We start from the raw sequence: 6,817 nt of genomic DNA, 5'->3' as shown, positions 1-6,817 counted from the left end.
GCCAGCCTCACTGTTTGAAACCTTGGATCTTGGGTGGATTGTCCCCTGCTTGTGAAAAGAAGATCTGGAAGCCGGTGGGGGGGTACAGGTAGGGAGATAGAAACCTTGTGACCAGGGGCTGTGCTAACTTCCCGCTGCTCTGTCATTGGATCAGTCATTGCCCAGAGTAATACCAGAACGGTAACCACCTGAGCTACTGCTGTGAAACGGGATCAAGGTTGGGGCCTCAAAGACCCAGCAATTGAAAGATGCTCACAGGGAGGACTATCTAGAGGGAGAGAGGGGAAAAAAGAGAAACAGAAACAAAAGTTTCCTCTCAAAATAAGTCTGCAAACCAAAATTCCCAAAACATATAAAGAAATCTAATGCTAAGAAAGGAAGCCAACAAAATCAACACATGAAGTCACTACAGATTAAGTAATCACAGAACAATATGACAATGGCTTTAAAGAAGTAAATATATGGAGAAGAGTCAAACACCTGGACGTCTGCACGGACTCAAGACTGGGAGACACTGCAGAGAAGTTTCCTCTGGGATTTCCGGGAGGTGAGATTACTGACAGACGCTACCCTTGAACTGGCACTCATGGTGTACAACTTCTCTGCCTTTCACCACTTGCCAAACACCTAGCTTTGAGACTATTCCAACAGGCTTCCCAAGGAAGGTAACTGAGGCACCCCTGCGACCAGAGGAAGGAAGATCAAGCTGGACAATTAGAACACAGGCCTAGTGTGGTAGGCTGAATAATGCACCCCCAAAAGATGTCCATGTCCTAATCTCAGAACCTATGAACATGTTACCTTATATAGCAAAAGGGACTTTGCAGATGTTATTAAGCTAAGGGTTTTAAGATAGGAGAGTAGCCTGGATTATCCAGGTGGGCCCAATAAAATCACAAGAGTCCTTATAAGAGGGAGGCAAGAGGTCAGAGTCAGAAAAAGGAGATGTGGCAACAGCACCAGAGGTCAGAATGATGTGCTTTGAAGATGGAAAAAGTGGCTGTGAGCCAAGGAATGCAGGCGGCCTTGGGAAGCTGGAAAAAGCAGAGAAGCAGATTCTCCCCTCAGAGCCTCCAGAAGGAACCAGCCTTGCTCACACCTTGATTTTGGCCCAGTGAAACTGATTTTGGACTTCTGACCTCCAGAACTGGTAAGATAACAAATTCATGTTGCTTTAATACACCGAATTTTTGGTAATTAGTTACTGAACAATAGGGAACTAATATACCTAATGAAATAGAATCCAAGTGGATCTCATTTTTTAAATTACACACACACAAGATTTCTTGGAGCATAAAACATGGTTTTCAACTAAAAAAAATTCAACAGGTAAATTGAAGCTTATTGATACCCGGTTAGCAACGCTGAAGGTGACATACAGGAAATATCTCAGAAACACGGAGAAGATCACCCCCACCCCACCCCCAAATGTAATTTATGAGGGAAAGCAGAACAAAACCAGTAGATCTAATGGACAAATAATAGCTGTTCCAGATGGAGACGAATGCAAACAGATGGCGAAGAAGTCATAATTAAATACTAGAAGAAATTTTTCCTGAGCTGGGGGAAAATACGCCTACCAACTGATTTAAAGGCTCACTGAATTCTATCTGGATTGATGAGAAAGTCACACATGAGGGCACATCCTGGTAAAAATGCATGCTCTTAGAAGATAAAGAGAAAATCTTCCAGGCTACCAAACAGAAAGAACAACTTGAAAGGATGGAGTTCTAACTTACAGGATGCAGTTTATTCTTTGGGTTAGAAACCGATATATGGTGCTTTCTCTCTCATCGCCAGAATATATGAGTCTAAGAATTAAGGGATAGAAATAGGAGTGGGTCCTCTCACTATTACACCTAATAAGCTGCCTGCAGAACTTTTGCTTCCCTACCCCACAACTCTGAGCTCTGTGGGTTTGGAGGTTGCAGTTCCCAAGAGTTGCAGCTGCTACCAGCCGTTTTGGGTCTCCCTGCCACTAAACCGAGAAAGGGATTACTGCCTGGGGTGATTGATCTTGACTACAAGGAGAAACTGGTTTGCTACTACACTGCGGAGGCAGGGAGAGCGATATCTGAAACCTAGAGGATGTTCTGGGGTGCCCCTTAGTACTTTATGTCCAATCATAAAAATTAATGGAAAACTACAGCAGTCAAAAAGTCAGGAGCACTAAGAATTCAGAGGCTTCAGGAATGAAGATTTAGGTCACCTCATCAGCTAAAGAACCCCAGCCAGTTGAAAGCAAAAGATATGCAGAATGAGCAGTAGAAGAAGAAATTATAAATGTCAACTACAGCCTCATGACTTGTTACAGAAACAAAGACTGTTATCAACTGTGAATATGTTCTTCCATGCTTGCTATATGGGATGTGTGTGTGTGTATTTTTTTCTTCTCCCTCCCCTCTCCTATTATTATTTTATGTAAGTTTTTTTGGAGGTTAACTTTCCGATTTCGTATTTAGGTAACAGATAATTCAGATGGGATTGTGACTGGATTTGAGGAGTTATTAACATTACCCAGATATGGATACATGCCTGTTGGGACTTTGCATCTTCTCATTTGGGGGAGAGACTGAGAATGTCTTTATCTGCATGAAGGATTGTGGCATCATGTTAAATGGAAAGTTAGAGTTGGGACTTCCCTGGTGGTGCAATGGTTGGGAGTCCGCCTGCCAATGCAGGGGACACAGGTTCGAACCCTGGCCCGGGATGATCCCACATGCCGTGGAGCAACTAAGCCCGTGCACCACAACTACTGAAGCCCACGCATCTAGAGCCCGCACTCCGCAACAAAGACAAGCCATCGCAATGAGAAGCCCACACACCGCAACAAAGAGTAGCCCCCGCTCACCACAACTAGAGGAAGACTGTGCAAAGCAATGAAGACACAATGCAGCCAAAAATAAATAAATAAATTTATATTTTAAAAAAAAGAAATAGAGTTGTTTTCTTCTGTGAAAGTCAAATGCATGTATAATGGTGACTATGTATGCTGAGAAGCCCACAAGGTGGACTTGCCCCTTCTGAAGCTATTGCCTCTCAGCTCTAAACCCCCTTCTATATTCTGTGTCGTGATGCTGGAGCTGGGACACCAAACCTCATTTCAACTTGGCCAGCTGGTGCCATATTAGACTTTGCCAGTAGGGGAACGCTAGAGGGATAATAGGATTCCTGGGGAGGAAGATAGGGCTGCCTACTTTCCATCTGCTTCCTACGGAGAGTCGCCTAGCAGTTCGTCCTGCAACAGCAGCTGAATCCAGTTTGAAGTTTTCCAACACTTGTAGATCCAGCCTGATCTCACACCACATGCACACCCCAGAGACACCAGCACTATCCAGACTGTGCTCCCTCCTCACAAGTCTTGTTTCCAAGCCTGTGGGGCGTCTCCTCCGAGCTGAAAAACCCCTGCACCAGCCTGACAGTCCCTGCTCATTAGAAATCTGAGTTTCGCCTTTATGAGACCCCCCCAAGTCACTAAGTTTTAATAATTCTGACTTCATCCCTTTGTTTCCCCAACCCTAGGAGAGATACCTGCATCCTGAAGTTGCTAGCTGCAAATCTTAGATTTATCTTTTTACCCTTTCAGTTACCTAGTTAATGTCTTTGTACCTAGTTAACAATTCTTTCCATTAAATTCTCTCTGCTCAAATAACCGGTGTGTTTTGTATTTCCTGAGTAGACCCTGCCTGATACACTATTCATTCCGTGTATTTAATGGTTATAGGACTCTTCGTGTTTTCTACATCTTCTTGAGTCAATATTAGTAAGGTATATTTTTCTAGGCATTTATCCAGTATAAAATTTCAAATATATTGGTATAAGTTTGTTCATAATATCCCACTATTATCTTATGGATATCTGCAACGTGTGGAATTATGTCCTCCTTTTTTCATTCTGGATATTATTATATTATTTGTACCTTCCCTCTTTCTCTTGATCAATTTCAGCAGAAGGTTACCAAGTTCACTAGTATTTTTAAAGACTTACTGTTCTCTTTGTTGATCTGCTGTACTATATGTTTTCTCTTTCATCAGTTTCTGTACTTTAATATTTTTTCCTTCCCTTTTTGGGGGCTTTGTTTTGCTGCATTTTTTTTTAAACTTCTTGAGATGGATGAGTAAATGATAAATTTTTCGTCTTTCTTATCTTCCATTGCATGAAATTAAGGCTTTAAATTTCCGGGACTTCCCTGGTGGTGCAGTGGTTAAGAATCTGCCTGCCAATGCAGGGGACACAGGTTCAAGCCCTGGTCCAGGATGATCCCATATACCATGGAGCAACTAAGCCTGTGCGCCACAACTACTGAGCCTGCACTCTAGAGCCCGTGAGCCACAACTCCTGAGCGTGCATGCTGCAACTACTGAACCCGCACGCCTACAGCCCGTGCTACGCAACAAGAGAACCACTGCAATGAGAAGCCCACGCACGGCGACAAAGAGTAGCCCCTGCTCACCACAACTAGAGAAAGCCCGCACACAACAACGAAGACCCAACACAACCAAAAATTAAAAAAAAAAAAAGAACCAACCTGTACTTTAAAAAAAAAAACTTTAAATTCCTTCTAAATACTATTTTAACTGAATGACACAAGTTTTAACATGTGATATTTTCAGTATTATCTTTCACTTTAACATTATAATTCATCTTTGACTAATGGATTATATAAATGTGAGCACCTTAATTTCCAAATACATTAATAATCTATTATCTCTTTGTTGATTTTTAACTTACACACTATAATCATAGAAAGTGATCTGTATAATTTTAATCTTTGATATTTGTTGAGACTTGCTTTGTAGCATAGCGTGGTTAATTTTCACTAATGTTTCAAACCAATGAAAAATAGACAAATTGGGCTTCATCTTAATTTAAAACTTTTGTAATTCAAAGGACACTATCAAGAAAGTGAAAAGACAACCCACAGAACGGGAGAAAATATTTGCAAATCATATATCTGAAGCTATTGTCTCTCAGCTCTGAAACCACCATTCTATACTCTGCTTTGTACAGTATCAAGAATATGTAGAGTTCTTACAACTCAACAAAAGAAAGACAAGCAACACAATTTTTAAAACAAGCAAAGGACTTGAAAGGACATTTCCCCAAAGAAGATATACAAATGGTCAATAAGCACAGGAATAGATGCTCAACATCATTAGTCATTAGGGAAGTGCTAATCAAATCACAAGATACCATTTCACACCCACTGAGATGTCTATAATCAAAGACAGACAATAACAAGTGTTGGTGAGGATACAGAGAAACTGAAATTCTTGTACATTGTTGGTGGGTATGTAAAATGGTTCAGCCACTGTGGAAAACAGTTTTGCAGTTCCTCAAAAAGTTAAACAAATTACCATATGACCCAGCAATTCTACTCCAAGGTATATACCCAAAAGAATAGAAAATAGGTATTCAAACAAATACCTGTGCACTCATGTTCATAGCACCACTATTCACAATAGCCAAAAGATGGAAATAACCCAAATATCCATCAATGGATGAATGGATAAACAAATTGTAGTATATACATACAATGGAATATTATTTAGCCATAAAAAGGAGTGAAGTATTGATACATGCTACAACATGGATGAACCTGAAAACATCATCCTAAGAGAAAAAAGCCAAACACAAAAAAGTCACATGTTGTGTGATTACATTTATATGAAATATTCAGAACAGGTAAATCCATGGAAACAGAAAGCAGATTTGTGGTTGACAGGGGCTGGAGAGAGAGGAGAATGGGGAGAAACTGCTTAATGGGTATGGGGTCTTCCTTCGAGGTGATGAAAATGTTTTGAAACTAGATAGAGGTGGGAGTTGCACAACATTGTGAATGTACTAAATGCCACTGAATTGTTCACTTTAAGTGGTTAAACAACTCAATTAAAAAATGGGCAGAGGACCTGAATAGACACTTTTCCAAGATAACTTTTTACTCATACAGTGCTGTACTGTCAATTATATCTCAATAAAACGGGAAGAAAAAAATAATGCAAGTGAGGAAAAATAAATAGATGGTGACTTTTATGTTATGTGAATTTTATAGCAATTTTAAAAAGGCAAGAATTTTGCAGATTTGATATAAAAACAAAATCTAAGTTGCAAAGTAAACAGATAAAAAATATATACTGGGAAAATACCCAAAGAAAGCAGGTGTACATATTTTAATATTCAGAGGGGAAAAACAAGGGATTTCAGGGCAAAAATAAATAAAATAACTAATGACGCAGTGAGTCAGTTTATCTTTGACGCAAGGGATACAAGTTTCATCAGGAAGATAGAAAAATTCTAACCTTCATTGCCAATGTAGCTTCAAAATATATAAAGAAAAAGTTAACAAAACTACAAACAGAAATCGACAAATCACTGTCAGAGTGAATTATTTTTACACACTTTTCTCCATCCAATCATGCATTCATTCATTCAACTAATATTTTTTGAGTGCCTACCGTGTGCCAGGCACAATTCTCAGCAACTCCTATATAGAGAGAGTGATCAGATCATCTGTAAATAATGGCAGCTTTGTTTCTCCTGTTCCAATTTTATGTTCTTTATTCATTTTTCCTGGCTCTACCGTACTTTAATGTTGAATAAAAATGGTGAAAGTAGGCATCTTTGCCTTGTTCCTGATCTTAACATTTTATCACTTACTAACATGTTCAATTAATGTTTTTTTTTTAAATATCTTTTATTAAGTTAAGAGAATTTCTATTCCTAGTTTGCTTGGAATTTTTTAAGATCATAAATGGAGGTTGAATTTTATCAAACATGTTTTCTGCATTTATTGAGATGATCATATGGTTTTTCCCCT

The sequence above is a fragment of the Balaenoptera ricei genome, chromosome 10 (genome assembly GCF_028023285.1).
Source record: "Balaenoptera ricei isolate mBalRic1 chromosome 10, mBalRic1.hap2, whole genome shotgun sequence".
NCBI lineage: Eukaryota > Metazoa > Chordata > Mammalia > Artiodactyla > Balaenopteridae > Balaenoptera > Balaenoptera ricei.
Note: the sequence above shows the minus strand (reverse complement) of the source record.